This window comes from Azolla caroliniana, unplaced genomic scaffold (assembly GCF_043228905.1).
Source record: "Azolla caroliniana isolate FFs.n. ecotype wild unplaced genomic scaffold, voAzoCaro1.0.p SCAF_20, whole genome shotgun sequence".
Lineage (NCBI taxonomy): Eukaryota > Viridiplantae > Streptophyta > Polypodiopsida > Salviniales > Salviniaceae > Azolla > Azolla caroliniana.
Window position 1 is genome coordinate 996,515 of NW_028230455.1, and position 20,719 is coordinate 1,017,233.

Here is a 20,719-nt window from a genome sequence, read left to right on the forward strand (position 1 = left end):
TCGTACAGGTATAGGACTCCCATAATTATGCGACTACTCAACAATAATTTTATCTTGCGTATTTTAAGTTTCTCATAAGCTTCGACTCAAGAAGATGGAAATTACGCTTGTAGTCCAACGGCTAGGATAATTGCCTTCCAAGCAATGGACCCGAGTTCAACTCTCCGCAAGCGCATACCATGTTATTTCAACCAGTACTCACGATCTAAAATAGAAATTTGTTGAAGTCCCTGTCGTAATGTTACGTTCTTCGACAGTTTCATTAGCAGAGGTTTAAATGTCTCCAACAAATTGATGTCCTATAAATATTTTGTGCAAAAACGGTTATAATAAACTAGATTCCTTCTTATCTTATAAGAAACATAACGTCACCTTCTTGTCGCTGACATAAAACATAGAAAACATTAACGACTTGGGTTTGATATTAGATATTTGTGCGGCTTTAGCCGTACAATTAGGATATTTTTCTTGAAAGCATTAACCAACGTTTCAATATTCCGCAAGGGCAAGCTATGACCTTTAAAGTGATACTCGAATTGGATAGAAAAAATGTATTCCATAGATTCGAGAATATAAAATTGTTGAATGACTTTCATAATTAGATTGTAAGAACAAGAGATAAAAATGATTTAATCTGTTGAATAGCCTACATAGCTTGGTTTTGTGGATTTCTTTCATTTGTATGCGAGAAGAAAGTAAGTTGCAGTTTTTATTCGTACAGGTATAGGACTCCCTTAATTATGCGACTACTCAACAATAATTTTATCTTGCCTATTTTAAGTTTCTCATCAAATTCCACAGAAGTAGATGAAAATTGCGCTTGTAGTCCAACGGTTAGGATAATTGCCTTCCAAGCAATAGACCCGAGTTCAACTCTCGGCAAGCGCATACCATGTTATTTCAACCAGTACTCACGATCTACAACAGAAATTTGTTGAAGTCCCTGTCGTAATTTTACGTTCTTCGAGAGTTTCATTAGCAGAGGTTTAAATGTCTCCAACAAATTGATGTCCTATAAATATTTTGTGCAAAAACGGTTTGAATAAACTAGATTCCTTTTAATCTTATAAGAAACATAGCGTCACCTTCTCGTCGCTCACATAATACATTTATAATATTAAGGAGTCAGGTTTGATTTGAGGTATTTGTACGGCTTTAGCCGTACAATCAGGATATTTTCCTTGAATGCAATAACCAATGTTTCAATATTCCGCAAGTGCAAGCTATGTCCTTTAGAGCGATTATCGAATTGGATAGAGAAAATGTATTCGATAGATTCGAGAATATAAGATTGTTGAATGACTTTCATAATTAGATTGTAAGAACAAGAGATAAAAATGAATTAATATGTTGATTAGCTTACAAAGCTTGGTTTTGTGGATTTCTTTCATTTGTATGCGAGAAGAAAGTAAGGTGCAATTTTTATCCGTACAGGTATAGGACTCCCTCAATTATGCGACTACTCAACAATAATTTTATCTTGCCTATTTCAAGTTTCTCATAAGATACCACAGAAGTAGATGGAAATTGCGCTTGTAGTCCAACGGTTAGGATAATTGCCTTCCAAGCAATAGACCAGAGTTCAATTTTCGGCAAGCGCATACCATGTTATTTCAACCAGTACTCACGATCTACAACAGAAATTTATTGAAGTCCCTGTCGTAATGTTACGTTCTTCGACAGTTTCATTAGCAGAGGTTTAAATGTCTCCAACAAATTCATGTCCTAGAAATATTTTGTGCAAAAACCGTTTGAATAAACTAGATTCCTTTTTATCTTATAAGAAACATAGCGTCACCTTCTGGTCGCTCACATAGAACATAGAAAACATCAAGGAGTCAAGTTTGATATGAGATATTTGTGTGGCTTTAGCCGTACAAATAGGATATTTTCTTGAAAGCAATAACCAACGTTTCAATATTCCGCAAGCGCAAGCTATGTCCTTTACAGCGATACTCGAATTGGATAGACAAAATGTATTCGAAAGATTCGAGAATATAAAATTGTTGAATGACTTTCATAATTAGATTGTAAGAACAAGAGATAAAAATGAATTAATCTGTTGACTAGCTTACATAGCTTGGTTTTGTTGATTTCTTTCATTTGTATGCGAGAAGAAAGTAAGGTTCAGTTTTTATTCGTACAGGTATAGGACTCCCATAATTATGCGACTACTCAACAATAATTTTATCTTGCCTATTTTAAGTTTCTCATAAGCTTCGACTCAAAAAGATGGAAATTGCGCTTGTAGTCCAACGGTTAGGATAATTGCCTTCCAAGTAATAGACCCGAGTTCAACTCTCGGCAAGCGCATACCATGTTATTTCAACCAGTACTCACAATCTAAAATAGTAATTTGTTGAAGTCCCTGTCGTAATGTTACGTTCTTCGACAGTTTCATTAGCAGAAGTTTAAATGTCTCCAACAAATTGATGTCCTATAAATATTTTGTGCAAAACCCGTTTTAATAAACTAGTTCCCTTTTTATCTTATAAGAAACATAGCGTCACCTTTTGGTCGCTCACATAAACCATAGAAAATATCATGGAGTCAGGTTTGATATGCGATATTTGTGCGGCTTTAGCCGTACAAACAGGATATTTTTCTTGAAAGCAATAACCAACGTTTCAATATTCCGCAAGCGTAAGCTATGTCCTTTACAACGATATTCGAATTGGATAGACAAAATGTATTCGAAAGATTCGAGAATATAAAATTGTTGAATGACTCTCATAATTAGATTGTAAGAACAAGAGATAAAAATGAATTAATCTGTTGATTAGCTTACATAGCTTGGTTTTGTTGATTTCTTTCATTTGTATGCGAGAAGAAAGTAAGGTTCAGTTTTTATTCGTACAGGTATAGGACTCCCATAATTATGCGACTACTCAACAATAATTTTATCTTGCCTATTTTAAGTTTCTCATAAGCTTCGACTCAAGAAGATGGAAATTGCGCTTGTAGTCCAACGGTTAGGATAATTGCCTTCCAAGTAATAGACCCGACTTCAACTCTCGGCAAGCGCATACCATGTTATTTCAACCAGTACTCACAATCTACAATAGAAATCTATTGAAGTCCCTGTCGTAATGTTACGTTCTTCGACAGTTTCATTAGCAGAGGTTTTAATGTCTCCAACAAATTGATGTCCTATAAATATTTTGTGCAAAAACGGTTATAATAAACTAGATTCCTTCTTATCTTATAAGAAACATAACGTCACCTTCTTGTCGCTGACATAAAACATAGAAAACATTAACGACTTGGGTTTGATATTAGATATTTGTGCGGCTTTAGCCGTACAATTAGGATATTTTTCTTGAAAGCATTAACCAACGTTTCAATATTCCGCAAGGGCAAGCTATGACCTTTAAAGTGATACTCGAATTGGATAGACAAAATGTATTCCATAGATTCGAGAATATAAAATTGTTGAATGACTTTCATAATTAGATTGTAAGAACAAGAGATAAAAATGATTTAATCTGTTGAATAGCCTACATAGCTTGGTTTTGTGGATTTCTTTCATTTGTATGCGAGGGGAAAGTATAGGACTCCCATAATTATATGACCACCCAACAATAATTTTATCTTGCCTATTTTAAGTTTCTGATAAGCTTCCAAAGTAGTAGATTGAAATTGCGCTTGTAGTCCAACGGTTAGGATAATTGGCTTCCAAGCAATAGACCCGAGTTCAACTCTCGGCAAGTGCATACCATGTTATTTCAACCCTTTCGTAATGTTACGTTCTTCGAAAGTTTCACTAGAAGAGGTTAAAACGTCTCCAACAAATTGAAGTACAGATTGAAAGCAATTACCAACGTTTCAATATTCCGCAAGCGAATGTTATGTCCTTTAGTGCGATACTCGAATTGGATAGACAAAACGTATTCGATAGATTCGAGAATATAAAATTGTTGAATGATTTTCATAATTAGATTATAAGAACAAGAGATAAAAATGAATTAATCTGTTGATTAGCTTACATAGCTTGGTTTTGTGGATTTCTTTCATTTGTATGCGAAAAGAAAGTAAGGTTCAGTTTTTATTCGTACAGGTATAGGACTCCCATAAATATGCGACTACTCAACAATAATTTTATCTTGCCTATTTTATGTTTCACATAAGCACTAGAAGTATCGCGCTTGTAGTCTAACGGTTAGGATAATTGCCTTCTAGGCAATAGACCCGAGTTCAACTCTCGGCAAGTGTATACCATGTTATTTCAACCAGTACTCACGATCTAAAACAGAAATCTATTCAAGTCCCCTTCGTAATGTTACGTTCTTGCAGTTCTTGCAGAGTTTCATTGGCAGAGGTTAAACTGTTTCCAACAAATTGAAGTCCTATAAATAATTTGTCCAAAAACTGTTTTAATAAACTAGATACGTTTTTATCTTATAAGAAACTTAGAATCACCTTTTGGTCACTCACATAAATCATAGAAAACATTAAGCACTCAGGTTTGATATGAGATATTTGTGCGACTTTAGAAGTATAATTAGAATATTTTTTTTCAATGCAATAAGCAACGTTTCAATATTCCGCAAGCGCATGCTATGTCCTTTAGAGCGGTACTCAAATTGGATAAAAAAAATGTATTCGATAGATTCGAGAATATAAAATTGTTCACTAACATTCATAAGTAGATTGTAAGAACAGGAGATCAAATTGAATTAATCTGATGAGTAGCTTACATATGTTGTTTAAGTGGATTTCTTGCATTTTTATGCGAGAAGAAAGTAAGGTTCAGGTTTTATTCGTATAGGTATACGACTCCCATAATTATGCGACTACTCAACAATAATTTTATCTTGTGTATTTTATGTTTTTGATAATGTTCCACTGGAAGTAGGTGGAAATTGCGCTTGTAGGCCAACGGTTAGGTTAATTCCCTTCCAAGCAATAGACACGAGTTCAACTCTCGACAAGTGCATGCCATGTTATTTCAATCAGTACTCAGGATATAAAAGAGAAATCTATTGAAATCCGTTTTATAATGTTATGTTCTTCAATAGTTTCATTAGCAATAAATTAAAGTCCTATAAATTGAAGTTCAAATTGAAAGCAATAACCAACGTTTGAATATTCCGCAAATGCATGTTTTGTCCTTTAGAGCGGTACTCGAATTGGATAAACAAAATCTATTCGATGACTTTCATAATTAGAGAGTTTCAATATTCCGAAGGCGCACGCTATGTCCTTTAGAGCGGTACTTCAATTGGATAAACAAAATCTATTCGATTAGATTCGAGAATATAAAATTGTTGGATGAGTTTCATAACTACATTGTAGAAACAAGAGATCAAATTAAATTATTCTGATGTTTAGCTTAAAAAGGCTATTTTTGTGGACTTGTTTCATGTGTATGCGAGAAGAAAGTAAGCCTCACTATTTGTTCGCTCAGGTATAGGACTAACATTTACATGCGACTACTCAACAATAATTTTCTCTCCTATATTTTTTGTTTTTGACAAACTTCCCTTCGAAGCAAGGTTAAATTGTGCTTGTAGTCCAACGGTTAGGATAATTGCCTTCCAAGCAATAGATCCGAGTTCAACTCTAGCCCTAGCTACTTGTGAGCCTCTAGCCCTACATTTACGATATTTTTCTTGAAAGCAATAGACTACGTTTCATAACTAGATTCTAAGAACACGGGAAAAAATTGAATTAATAAGATATATTGCTCAAATAAGCTATTTTTAAGGACTTCTTTCATTTGTATGCTAGAAGAATGTAAGGCTTACTATTCGTTCACTTAAGTAACAATTGGTAAAGGTTAAGGACTAACATTGATATGCAAGTACTCCACAATACTTTTACCATGTATGTGTTTTGTTTGCGATGAAATTACGTTGGAAGTAGGCTCAAATTATGCTTGTAGTCCATAATAATCGTGAGTTCAACTCTCGGCAAGCGCACACCATGTTATTTCAAGCACTACTTACTATCGAAAAGAGAAATATATTCAATTCCCTTCGACAATTTCACGTTGTTGGAGAGTTTCATTAGCAGAGTTTAAAAACTCTCCAACAAATTGAATTCTTATAAATATTTGGTCATAAAACGGTCTCTCTAAACTAGTTTCGTTCTTATCTTATAAAGAATGTTAGAGTCACCCTTAGCTCTCTCTCATAAAAAAAGGTAAAGATCAAGGACTCAAGTTCATGTGAGATATTTGTGCGCCTGTACGCCTAATTTTAGGATATTTTTCTTCCAAGAAATAGACCATGTTTGAACATTCCTCAACAACACGCTATGTGTTTTAGAGTAGTACTTCAATTGGACATGCAAAATCTATACGATTTGATTCGAGAATATAACATTGTTGGACGAGTTTCATAACTAGATTGCAAGAACATGGGAAAAGATTGAATTAATCTTATGTTTAAGTCAAAGAAGTTGTTTTTGTGGAATTGTTTGATTTATATGCGAGAAGAAAGTAAGGCTCAATATTTATTCGCATATGTGTAGGACACACATTTATATGCAACTACTCAACAATAATTTTATCTTTTCTATTTTTTGTTTTTAATAAACTTCCATTGGAAGCAGGTGGAAATGGCGCTTGTCTATTCAAGTCCCTTTGATAATTTTATCTTGACTATTCAAGTCCATTTGATAATGTCACGTTCTTCGAGAGTTTCACAAGTAGAGGCTAAAAAGTCTCCAACAAATTGAATTCCTATAAATATTTGGTCGAAAAAGGGTTTCACTAAACTAGATTCGTTTTTATCTGATAAGAAAGTTCGGGTCACCTCTTGCTCGCTCACATAAAACATGGTAAAGATTAAGGACTTAGGTTTGATATGAGATATTTGTGCGGCTTTAGCCGTACAATTAGGATATTTTTGTTGAAAGCAATAACCAACGTTTCAATATTCCAAGCGCAAGCTATGTCCTATCGAGCGGTATTTCAATTCGATAAAAAAAATCTATTCAATTCGATTCGAGAATATAAAAGTGCTCTATAAGTTTCATAACTTGATTGTAAGAAGACAAGATCAAATTGAGTTAATCTGATGTTTCTCTTAAACAAGCTACTTATTCGCACATGTATAGGACACATTTATATGCGACTAATCAACTATAATTTTATCTTGTCCATTTTTTGCTTTTGATAAACTTCCCTCGGAAGCAAGTTTAAATTGCGCCTGTAGTCCAATAGTTAAGATAATTGCCTTCCAAGCAATAGACCTGAGTTCAACTGTCGACAAGCGTATACCATGTTATTTCAAACAGTACTGGGGATCTAAAATAGAAATCTATTCAAGTTCCTTTGAGAATGTCACGTTCTTTCAAAGTTTCACTAGTAGAGGTTAAAAAGTCTCCAACAAATTAAATTCCTATAAATATTTGCTCCAAAAATGGTTTTACTAAACTAAATTCATTTTTATCTTATACGAAACTTACAGTCACCTTTTAGTTGGTCACATAAAACATGCAGAAGATTTAGGACTCAGGTTTGATATGAGATATTTGTGCGGCTATAGCCCTACAATTAGGATATTTTTCTTGAAAGCAATAACTAACGTTTCAATATTTCGCAAGCCTAAGCTATATCCTTTAGAGCGGTATTTTAATTGGATAAACAAAATCTATTCGATTAGATTCGAGAATATAAAATTGCTGGATGATTTGCATTACTAGATTGTAAGAACACGAGATCAAATTGAATTAATATGATGTTTAGCTTAAACAAGCTGTTTTTATGGACTTGTTTCATTTGTATGCAAGAATAAAGTAAGGTTCACTATTTATTCGCTCAGGTATAGCACTCACATTTATATGCGACTACTCAACAATAATTTTATCTTGTGTATTTTTTGTTTTTGATAAACTTCCAATCAACAATCAGGTTGAAATTGTGCTTGTAGTCCAACGGTTAGGATAATTGCCTTCCAAGCAATAGACCCGAGTTCAACTCTCTGCAGGCGGATACCACCTTATTGCAACCAGTACTCACGATCTAAAAGAGAAATCTATTCAAGTCTCGTTGATAATGTCACGTTCTTCGAGAGTTTCATTAGCAGAGGTTAAAAAGTCTCCAACAAATTGAAGTCCTATAAATATTTGGTCCAAAAACGGTTTTAATAAATTAGATTCGTTTTTATCTTATCAGAAACTTAGGGTCACCTTTTGGTCGCTCACATAAAACATAGAAAACATTAAGGACTCAAGTTTGATATGAGATATTTGTGTAGCTTTAGTCATACAATTAAGATATTTTTCTTGAAAGCAATAACCAACGTTTCAATATTCCGCAAGCGCAAGCTATATCCTTTAGAGCGGTATTTCAATTGGATAAACAAAATCTATTCGATTAGATACGAGAATATAAAATTGTTGGATAAGTTTCATAACTAGATTATAAGAACACAGGTATAGGAGTCACATTTATATGTGACTACTCAACCATAATTTTATTTTGTATATTTTTTATTTTTAACAAACTTCCCTTGGAAGTAGGTTTAAATTTTGCTTGTAGTCCAACGGTTAGAATAATTGCCTTCCAAGTCACACACCCGAGTTCAACTCTCGGCAAGCCCATACCATGTTATTTCATCCAATACTCACGATCTAAGAGAGAAATCTCGTCAAGTCCCTTTGATAATGTTACGTTCTTTGAGAGTTTCATTACCACAGGTTAAAAAGTCTCCAACAAATTGAATTCCTCTAAATATTTGGTCCAAAAACGGTTTCAATAAACTAGATTCGTTTTTATCTTTATAAGAAACTTCGGGTTAGCTTTTGCTCGCTCACATAAAACATGGAAAAGATTAAGGACTCAGGTTTTATATGAGATATTTGTGCGGCTATTGCCGTATAATTAGGTTATTTTTCTTGAAAGCAATAACCCACGTTTCAATATTTCGCAAGCGCACCCTATGTGCTTTACAACGGTATTTCAATTGGATAAACAAAATCTATTCAAGTTTATTCGAGAATATAAAATTGTTGGATGAGTTTCATAACTAGATTGTAAGAACATGAGATCAAATGGAATTAATCTGATGTTTAGCTTCGTGTGATAGGGCCAATTGACCTCTTCTACCGCCGCGACCTCGTCCTCGATCACCGTCCGAATTCGAGAAGAACATTTGTCCTTCCGAACTCAAGAAGAACATTGATTGGAGTTCAAAGAATGAAGAATGGTTTTCTCTCGCCAAGATTGTCGTCTGGAATGGATCGAATTGTTCTGCGAGGCCGCCCAACCATACTTGGACCATCTCGTCTTCGTCGATGTTTATGTTGATGGAGCCAAGTGAGTTGCAAATGCTCTTAATTTGGGCGGTTTAGTCCAACAGGGACATGTCTTTTTGTAGAATGTTATTCAACTCTTGTCGGAGTTGAAGCTTGCGGGAGGTCGTGTTGGCGGCGAACATTTTCTTTAAGTTCTCCCACGCATCTTTGGGCGTCTTGGTGTCTGGAATGTTGCTAAGCATGTGGTCGTGGACACATGTTGCCAACCAATACATGACTTGACTCGCCGCTTGCTCCGATGTTGTCGGGTCAATTGTCTTGAACGCCGTTGATGTAGCTCCAATACCCATGGCTAACGAGGTATTGGGTCATCTTGTACTCCCAAGATGAATAATTGCTGCAGTCTTGCTTTTCACTAGGGAGCAAGCTACGCATTTGTGTGGTCATGTTGATTGTAGTGTCTTCTCTTCTTTTGCTTTTCTTCCTTCGATCATGTACACGTGCTACGTAGCGGCACTACGGTAGTCGATATCCGAATTTTGTCGTTAGCGTCTCGAATACACAATCACAGAGTTGGGTGGGCTTAGGGGATTTTGTAAACCACACGCTCTGATACCATGTTAAGAATTAGGTGATTAATTAAGCAAGGGCTAATTAGTACCTAATTATGTGATTAGTTGATAGACGGAAGATTAAGTGATATGTGTGTGTTTATGTGTGTGAAAAGAAGAGAGAGAGAGAGAGAAAGAGAGAGAGAGAGAGATAGAGAGAGAGAGACCGAGATACGCTTATGAACAACACAAGATGGGGGATGAGTAACTATATTAGATTAGCATTAACATCATCATCAAATACAAAAATACCTACAATGAGGTATATATAGATCTCATGTGCAAGGGTGCACATGTGTGAGGATAATATACGTACAAACGTGTAAGTCCTATATTAAATGTACTTGGGAGTGGAGGATCTAGAATATCCCACTTATGTACAACGTATTATTTAAGGCGTTATAGTCAACACTTCTAACTCGATTCTGTCTAGGTAACTACGAAGTTACATGGTTGAATAACTAACTAAAGTAAGTTTAGCTTGATCTCTCAAGAAGCTCAAACAAGTTGTTTTTGTGGACTTGTTTCATTTGTATGCTAGAATACAGTAGGGCTCACTATTCGTTCGCTTAGGTAACAATTGGTAACGGTTAAGGACTCACATTGATATGCAAGTAGTCCACAATACTTTTATCTTCTATATTTTTTGTTTGTGATGAAATTCCACTGGAAGTGGGCTCAAATTACGCTTGTAGTCTAACGGTTAGGATAATTACCTTCCAAGCAATAAACCCGAGTTCAACTCTCGACAAGTGCACACCATGTTAATTCAACCACAACCTATGATTGGAAAGAGAACTCCATTCAAATCCCTTTGACAATGTGACATTGTTCAAGAGTTTCAGTAACAGAGTCTAAAAACTCTCCAAAAAATTGAATTCCTATAAATATTTGGTCCAAAAACGGTTTCAATAAACTAGATTCGTTTTTATCTTATAGGAAACGTAGGGTCAACTTTTGCGCGCTAACATACAACATGGAAAAGATTAAGGACTCAGGTTTTATATGAGATATTTGTGCGGCTTTAGCCGTACAATTAGGTTATTTTTCTTGAAAACAATAACCCACGTTTCAATATTTCGCAAGCGCACCATATGTCCTTTACAACGGTATTTCAATTGGATAAACAAAATCTATTTAATTTTATTCGAGAATATAAAATTGTTGGATGAGTTTCATAACTAGATTGTAAGAACATAGGTATAAGAGTCACATTTATATGTGACTACTCAACCATAATTTTATCTTCTGTATTTTTTGTTCTTAACAAACTTCCCTTAAAAGTAGGTTGAAATTTTGCTTGTAGTCCAACGGTTAGAATAATTGCCATCCAAGCGATAGACCCGAGTTCAACTTTCGGCACGCGCATACCATGTTATTTCATCCAGTACTCACGATCTAAGAGAGAAATCTATTCAAGTCCCTTTGATAATGTCACGTTCTTCGAGAGTTTCATTAGAAAAGGTTAAAAAGTCTCCAACAAATTGAATTCCTCTAAATATTTGCTCCAAAAACGGTTTCAATAAACTAGATTCATATTTATCTTTATAAGAAACTGTTGGGAAACAGGTCCCTCCGGATGGGAAGGAAGAAGATCAGTGACGATGAACAAACCCGGTGAAGACCGGATGAGGAGTACCTGGCTACGGAGAGCCGGATGATACAGACCCGGTGTGAACCGGATGAGGAGTACCCGGCTACGGAGAGCCGGATGGTGCAGGCCCGGTATGAACCGGATGAGGAGTACCCGGCTACGGAGAGCCGGATGGTGCAGGCCCGGTATGAACCGGATGAGGAGTACCCCGCTACGGAGAGCCGGATGGTGCAGACCCGGTATGAACCGGAGGAAGAGACATATTCGTAAATATGTTTCGGAGAGCCCATTCTGGCTATATTTGTAAATAGCCGAAAAGTCATATTAGTATAAATATGACTTAGGGCAAACTAATATTGGGTTGTTGTCAATTTTTCTGTATTACACGATATTAGTGTGCGTAACGTTGTACACAAAAAGAGAGAGAGAGAAAGAGGTCGCTGCCTCTGTTGTAACCGCCGCCTGTGGCGAAGAGCGTGAGTCCGAGGTCGTTGCCTCCGTGAACTCACTGTTTTGTACATTCATACATAGTGACAGTTTGCAGCCTGTGGGCTGCCGTGGTTTTTCCTCTAGTTTGGGGTTTTCCACGTAAACCTCCTGTGTACCATTTCTCTTCTTTGTGTCGCGTTTCATTACCTGTTTTTCTGTGTATGAAAAGAATCTCGGTTGTGGCCGAGTCTTGCGCATAAGGAACGACAAGTTCCTGTTAGAAACTTAGGGTCAGCTTTTGCTCGCTCACATAAAACATGGAAAAGATTAAGGACTCAGGTTTTATATGAGATATTTGTGCGGCTTTTGTCGTATAACTAGGTTATTTTTCTTGAAAGCAATAACCGACGTTTCAATATTTCGCAAGCGCACCCACCCTATGTCCTTTACAACGGTATTTCAATTGGATAAACAAAATCTATTCAATTTTATTCGGGAATATAAAATTGTTGGATGAGTTTCATAACTAGATTGTAAGAACATGAGATCAAATGGAATTAATCTTATGTTTAGCTTCGTGTGATAGGTCCAATTGACCTCTTCTACTGCCGCAACCTCGTCCTCGATCACCGTCCGAATTCGAGAAGAACATTGATAGGAGTTCGAAGAATGAAGAAGGGTTTTCTCTCGCCAAGATTGTCGTCCGTAATGGATCGAATCGTTGTGCGAGGCCGCCCAACCATACTTGGACCATCTCGTCTTCGTCGATGTTTATGTTGATGGAGCCAAATGGGTTACAAATGCTCTTAATCTGGGCGGTTTAGTCCAACAGGGACATGTCTTTTTGTAGAATGTTATTCAACTCTTGTCGGAGTTGAAGCTTGCGGGAGGTCGTGTTGGCGGCGAATATTTTCTTTAAGTTCTCCCACGCATCTTTGGGCGTCTTGGTGTCTGGAATGTGGCTAAGCATGTGGTCGTGGACACATGTTGCCAACCAATACATGACTCGACTCGCCGCTTGCTCCGATGTTGTCGGGTCAATTGTCTTGAGCGCCGTTGATGTAGCTCCAATACCCATGGCTAACGAGGTATTGGGTCATCTTGTACTCCCAAGATGAATAATTGCTGCAATCTTGCTTTTCACTAGGGAGCAAGCTACGCATTTGTGTGGTCATGTTGATTGTAGTGTCTTCTCTTCTTTTGCTTTTCTTCCTTCGATCATGTACACGTGCTACGTAGCGGCACTACGGTAGTCGATATCCGAATTTTGTCGTTAGCGTCTCGAATACACAATCACAGAGTTGGGTGGGCTTAGGGGATTTTGTAAACCACACGCTCTGATACCATGTTAAGAATTAGGTGATTAATTAAGCAAGGGCTAATTAGTACCTAATTATGTGATTAGTTGATAGACGGAAGATTAAGTGATATGTGTGTGTTTATGTGTGTGAAAAGAAGAGAGAGAAAGAGAGAAAGAGAGAGAGAGAGAGATAGAGATAGAGAGACCGAGATACGCTTATGAACAACACAAGATGGGGGATGAGTAACTATATTAGATTAGCATCAACATCATCATCAAATACAAAAATACCTACAATGAGGTATATATAGATCTCATGTGCAAGGGTGCACATGTGTGAGGATAATATACGTACAAACGTGTAAGTCCTATATTAAATGTACTTGGGAGTGGAGGATCTAGAATATCCCACTTATGTACAACGTATTATTTAAGGCGTTATAGTCAACACTTCTAACTAGATTCTGTCTAGGTAACTACGAAGTTACATGGTTGAATAACTAACTAAAGTAAGTTTAGCTTGATCTCTCAAGAAGCTCAAACAAGTTGTTTTTGTGGACTTGTTTCATTTGTATGCTAGAATACAGTAGGGCTCACTATTCGTTCTCTTAGGTAACAATTGGTAACGGTTAAGGACTCACATTGATATGCAAGTAGTCCACAATACTTTTATCTTCTATATTTTTTGTTTGTGATGAAACTCCACTGGAAGTGGGCTCAAATTACGCTTGTAGTCTAACGGTTAGGATAATTGCCTTCCAAGCAATAAACCCGAGTTCAACTCTCGACAAGCGCACACCATGTTATTTCAACCACAACCTATGATTGGAAAGAGAACTCCATTCAAATCCCTTTGAGAATGTGACATTGTTCAAGAGTTTCAGTAACAGAGTCTAAAAACTCTCCAACAAATTGAATTCCTATAAATATTTGGTCTTAAAATGGTTTCTCAAAACTACTTTCGGTTTTAGGGTAAGAACACGGAAACAAATTGAATTAATCTAATATTTAGCTCAAACAAGCTGTTTTTATGGACTCGTTTCATTTGTATGCTAGAAGAAAGTAAGCCTCACTATTCGTTCGCTCAGGTAACAATTGGTAAAGGTTAAGGACTCACATTGATATGCAAGTTCTCTAGAATACTTTTATCTTGTATATTTTTTGTTTGTGATGAAATTCCACTGGAAGTAGGCTCAAATTACGCTTCAGGTCCAACGGTAAGGATAATTGCCTTCCAAACAATAAAACCGAGTTCAACTCTCGGCAAGCGCACACCATGTTATTTCAAGCACTACTTATTATCGATTCAATTCCTTTCGATAATGTCACGTTGTTGGAGAGTTTCATTAGCAGAGTTTAAAAATCTATACCACGTTTAAAAAGCAATAGACCACGTTTGAACAGACCGGAAGCGCACGTTATGTGCTTTAGAGCAGTACTTCAATTGGACACGCAAAATCTATACGATTTGATTCGAGACTATAACGTTGTTGGACGAGTTTCATAACTAAATTGCAAGAACACGGGAATAGATTGAATTAATTTGATGTTTAGGTCAAACAAGCTGTTTTTGTGGACGTGATTCATTTGTATGCTAGAAGAAAGTAAGGCTCACTATTTCTTCGCTCAGGTAACAATTGGTAAAGGTTAAGGACTCACATTGATATATAACTCGTATACAATAATTTTATCTTGTATATTTTTTGTTTGTGATAAAAATCCATTGGAAGGAGGCTCATATTGCGCTTGTATTCCAATGGTTAGTATAATTTCCTTACATGAAATAGACCTGAGTTCAACTCTCGGTAAGCGCACATCATCTTATTTCAACCACTACTTACGATCGAGAAGAGAAATCTATTTAATTCCCTTCGACAATGTCACGTTGTTCGAGAGTTTCATTAGTAGAGTCTAGAAACTCTCCAACAAATTAAGTTCTGATAAATATTTGGTCAAAAACGGTTCCTAAAACTAGCTTCATTTTATCTTATAAGAATGTTACGGTCACCTTATGCTCGCTCACATTAAAAATGGTAAAGATTAAGGACTTAGGTTCATATGAAATATTTGTGCGCCTGTAGTCCTACAATAGACCACATTTCAACATTCCGCAAGCGCACTCTATTTACTTTAGTGCAGTACTTCAATTGGATAAACAAAATCTATTCGATTGGATTCAAGAATATGACATTGTTCGATGAGTTTCATAACTAGATTTCAAGAACATGGGAACAAATTGAATTAATCTGATGTTTAGTTGAAACAAGTTGTTTTTGTGGACTTTTTTCATTTGTATGCTACAAGAAGGTAAGGCTCACTTTTCGTTCACTCATGTAATGATAGGTAAAGGTTAAGGACTAAAATTGATATCCAACTACTCAACAATAACTTTATCTTGTATATTGTTTGTTTGTGATAAAACTCCCTTGTGCGTACGTTCATATTGTGCTTGTAATCCAACGGTTAGGATAATCTCCTTCCAAGGAATAGAACTGATTTCAACTCTCAGCAAGCGCACACCATGTTATTTACAACACTACTTTAGATGGAAAAGCAAAAAAAATTCCAATTCCCTTCGACAAAGTCACGTTGTTGGAGAATTTCATTAGCGGAGTGTAAAAACTCTCCAGCAAATTGAATTCCTATAAATATTTGGTCAAAAAATGACAGGAACTACACGCATTAATCTCCGGAAACAACCGAAACAAAATCACTAAGTACTACACGCTCTGCTAAATCAATGCTCAGTCACAACCGAGTCTAGGATCAAACAGAGAAAAAATGGGAATGAAATGCACGACACAGAGAAGAGAAGAGTGCATAGGATGGTTAATGTGGAAAACCCTAAGAGGGAAAAACCACGGCAGCCCACAGACTGCAAACTATCACTATATCACAATGATTACAACAGTGAGCTCACGGAGGCAGCGACCTCGCGCTCACGATCTTCGCCACAAGCGGCGGTTACAACAGAGGCAACGACCTCTTCCTCTCTCTCTCTCTCTCTCTCTGTACACTGTTACGCGCTCTCTGATCTAGCGCCAACAAGAATGACAACAACAAAATAAAAGAGTTTGCCCTAAGTCATATTTATACTAATATGACTTTCCGGCTATTTACAAATATAGCCCCGATGGACTCTCATAAACATATTTACGAATATGTCCCTTCATCCGGTGAGCACTCCTCACCGGGCTTGCATCATCCGGCACTTGCCGGGCACATGTCATCCGGTTCTCACCGGGTCTTCACCTTCCGGCTCTTGCCGGGTACTCGTCATCCGGTTCTCACCGGGTCTTCTGTTGCCAGGTACTTGTCATCCGGTTCTCACCGGGTCTTCCGTAGCCGGGTCTTCCACATCTGGTTTGCTTATCAGTACTGTTCCTTATCACTTCCCATCCGGAGGGACATGTTTCCTAACAAAAAACAGTTTCTCAAAACTACTTTCGGTTTTATCCTATAAGAAAGTTAGGGTCGCCCTTTGCTCACTCACAAAAAACATGGTAAAGATTAAGGACTCAGGTTTGATATGACATATATGTGCACCTTTAGCCCTACAATTAGGATATTTTTCTATAAAGCAATAGCCTACATTTCAACATTCCACAAGCACAAGCTATGTCCTTTAGAGCGGTACTTCAATTGGATAAACAAAATCTATTCGATTTGAGTCGAGAATATAAAATTGGTGGATGAGTTTCATAACTAGATTGTAAGAACACGAGAACAAATTGAATTAATTTGATGTTTAGCTGAAAGAAGTTGTTTTGTTGGACTTGTTTCATTTGTATACTAGAAGAAAGTAAGACTTAGTATTTGTTCGCTCAGGTAACAATTGGTAAAGGTTAAGGACTGACATTCATATGCAACTACTCAAAAATAATTTTATCTTGTAAGTTTTTTAATTTTGGTAAAGATCGATTGAATGTAAATTCAAATTGCGCTTGTAGTCCAACCGTTAGGCTAACTGTCTTCCAAGCAATAGACCCAAGTTCAACTCTCGGCAAGCGCATACCATGTTATTTTAACCACTATTCACAATCTAAAACAGAAATCTATTCAAGTCCCTTCGACAATGGCATGTTCTTCAAGAGTTTCATAAGCAAGGTTTAAGAACTCTCCAACAAATTGAATTCCTATAAATATTTAGTCAACAATAATTTTATGTTGTATCTTTTTTGTTATTGATAAACTTCCCATTCAAAGTAGGGTCAAATTGCACTTGTAGTCCCTACTTACGATCTATAAGAGAAATCTATTCAAGTCCCTTCGACATTCTCACGTTCTTCGAGGGTTTCATTACCAGAGTCTAAAAACTCTCCAACAAATTGAATTGCTATAAATATTTAGTCAAAAAACGGTTTCTCTAAACTAGTTTCGTTTTTATCGTATAAGAATGTAAGGGTCACCTTTTGCTCGCTAACATAAAAAATGGTACACATTATGGACTCAGCTTGATATGAGATATTTGTGTGCCTATTGCCCTACAATTAGGATATTTTTCTTGAATGCAATAGACCACATTTCAACATTCCGCAAGTGCACACTATGTGCCTTAGCGCAGTACTTGCATCAGATAAACGAACTCTATCCGATTCGATTTGACAATATGACATTGGTGGATGAGTTTGGTAACTAGATTGTAAGAATATGGGAACAAATTGAACTAATATGAGAATATAATATTGTTCACTAACTTTCATAAGAAGATTGTAAGAACACGAGATCAAATTGAATTAATCTGATGAGTAGCTTACATAGGTTGTTTAAGTAGATTTCTTTCATTTTTATGAGAGAAGAAAGTAAGGTTCAGTTTGTATTCGTACAGGTATACGACTCCCATAATTATGCGACTACTGAACAATAATTTTATCTGGCGTATTTTATGTTTTTGATAATGTTCCACTAGAAGTAGGTGGAAATTGCGCTTGTAGGCCAACCGTTAGGATAATTCCCTTCCAAGCAATACACCCGAGTTCAACTCTCGGGAAGTGCATACCATGTTATTTCAACCAGTACTCACGATATAAAAGACAAATCTATTGAAGTCCCTTTTATAATGTTATGTTCTTTGAGAGTTTCATTAGCGGAGGTTAAAATGTCTCCAACAAATTGAAGTCCTATAAATTGAAGTCCTATTGAAAGCAATAACCAACGTTTCAATATTCCGCAAGCTCATCTTTTTTCCTTTAGTGTGGTACTCGAATTGGATAAACAAAATCTATTCGATGACATTGGAGAATCTAAAATTGTTGGATGACTTTCATAACTAGATTGTAATAACACGAGATCAAATTGAATTAATCTGATGATTAGCTTACATAGGTTGTTTTTGTGGATTTCTTTCATTTGTATGCGAGAAGAAAGTAAGGTTCAGTTTTTATTCGCACAGGTATAGGACTCCCATAATTATGCGACTACTCAACAATAATTTTTTCTTGCCTATTTTAAGTTTCTGATAAGCTTCCACAGAAGTAGATGGAAATTGCGCTTATAGTCCAACGGTTAGGATAATTGCCTTCCAAGCAATAGACCCGAGTTCAACTCTCGGCAAGCGCATACCATGTTATTTCAACTAGTACTCATGATCTAAAACAGAAATCTATTCAAGTCCCTTTCGTAATGTTACGTTCTTCGAGAGTTTCATTAGCAGAGGTTAAAATGTCTCCAACAAATTGATGTCCTATAAATATTTTGTGCAGAAACGGTTTTAATAAATTAGATTCCTTTTTATCTTATAAGAAACTTAGGGTCACCTTTTGGTCGCTCACATAAAACACAGAAAACATTCAAGACTCAGGTTTGATATGAGATATTTGTGCGGCTTTAGCCGTACAATTAGGATATTTTTGTTGAAAGCAATAACAAACGTTTCAATATTCCGCAAGCTCAAGCTATGGGCTTTAGAGCTGTACTCGAATTGGATAAACAAAATGTATTTGATAGATTCGAGAATATAAAATTGTTCAATAACTTTCATAACTACAATATAAAATTCTACAAGCACATGCTATGTCCTTTAGAGCGGTACTTCAATGGGATAAACAAAATCTATTCGATTCGATTCGAGAATAGAAATTTGGTGTCTGAGTTTCATAACTAGATTGTAAGAACACGAAAACAAATTGAATTAATTTGATGTTTAGCTAAAACAAGCTGTTTTGTTGGACTTTTTCATTTGTATGCTAGAAGAAAGAAAGACTCAGTATTTGTTCGTTTAGGTAACAATTGGTAAAGGTTAAGGACTGACATTCATATGCAACTACTCAACAATAATTTTATCTTGTAAATTTTTTATTTTTGGTAAAGATCGATTGAATGTAGGTTCAAATTGCGCTTGTAGTCCAACGATTAGGGTAGCTGCCTTCCAAGCAATAGACCCAAGTTCAACTCTCGGCAAGCACATACCATGTTATTTCAACCACTACTCACAATCTAAAAGAGAAATCTATTCAAGTCCCTTCGACAATGGCACGTTCTTCAAGAGTTTCATAAGCAAGGTTTAAGAACTCTCCAAGAAACTGAATTCCTATAAATATTTAGTCAACAATAATTTTATGTTGTATCTTTTTTGTTATTGATAAACTTCCCATTCGAAGTAGGGTCAAATTGCGCTTGTAGTCCAATGGTTAGGATAATTGCCTTCCAAGCAATAGACCCGAGTTCAACTCTCAGCAAGCGCATACCATATTATTTGAACCACTACTTACGATCTAAAAGAGAAATCTATTCAAGTCCGTTCGACATTCTCACGTTCTTCGAGGGTTTCATTACCAGAGTCTAAAAACTCTCCAACAAATTGAATTGCTATAAATATTTAGTCCAAAAATGGTTTCTCTAAACTAGTTTCGTTTTTATCATGTAAGGGTCACCTTTTGCTCACTGACATACAAAATGGTATAGATTATGGACTCACCTTGATATGAGATATGTGTGTGCCTATTGCCCTACAATTAGGATATTTTTCTTGAATGCAATAGACCACATTTCAACATTCCGCAAGTGCACGCTATGTGCCTTAGAGCAGTACTTGCATTGGATAAACGAACTCTATCCGATTGGATTCGACAATATGACATTGGTGGATGAGTTTGGTAACTAGATTGTAAGAACATGGGAACAAATTGAATTAATATGATGTTTAGCTCAAACAAGTTTTTTTTGTAGGCATGCTTCATTTGTATGCTAGAAGAAAGTAACGCTCAATATTCGTTCGCTCAGGTAACAATTCGTGAAGGTTAAGGACTCACATTAATATGCAACTACTCAAAAATAATTTTATCTTGTATATTTTTTTATTTATTCTGATAAACTTCGATTGAATGTAGGTTCAAATTGCTGTTGTAGTCCAATGATTAGGATACTTTCCTTCTATGCAATAGATCCGAGTTCAACTCTCAGCAAGCGGATACTATGTTAGCCCTACAATTAGGATATTTTTTGTTTTTGATAAATTTCCATTCAGGGCAGGGTCAAATTGCGCTTGTAGTCCAACGGTTAGGATAACTGCCTTCCAAGCAATAGACCCGAGTTCAACTCTCAGCAAGGGCATACCATGTTATTTCAACAATTACTCATGAT

General features: G+C 36.2%; 4 non-coding genes across 4 annotated transcripts; all 4 read left to right on the top strand.

Moving 5' to 3' along the window:
- Positions 1 to 816: 816 nt before the first annotated feature.
- TRNAG-UCC (transfer RNA glycine (anticodon UCC)) lies at positions 817 to 888 on the top strand. Its single transcript has one exon. It is a non-coding gene; the product is annotated as a tRNA-Gly (tRNA).
- A 1,353-nt stretch (positions 889 to 2,241) lies between these two features.
- TRNAG-UCC (transfer RNA glycine (anticodon UCC)) lies at positions 2,242 to 2,313 on the top strand. The gene has a single exon. It is a non-coding gene; the product is annotated as a tRNA-Gly (tRNA).
- A 16,312-nt stretch (positions 2,314 to 18,625) lies between these two features.
- Positions 18,626 to 18,697, top strand: TRNAG-UCC (transfer RNA glycine (anticodon UCC)). The gene has a single exon. It is a non-coding gene; the product is annotated as a tRNA-Gly (tRNA).
- Positions 18,698 to 19,749: 1,052 nt separating this feature from the next.
- TRNAG-UCC (transfer RNA glycine (anticodon UCC)) lies at positions 19,750 to 19,821 on the top strand. The gene has a single exon. It is a non-coding gene; the product is annotated as a tRNA-Gly (tRNA).
- The last annotated feature ends 898 nt before the right edge of the window (positions 19,822 to 20,719 follow it).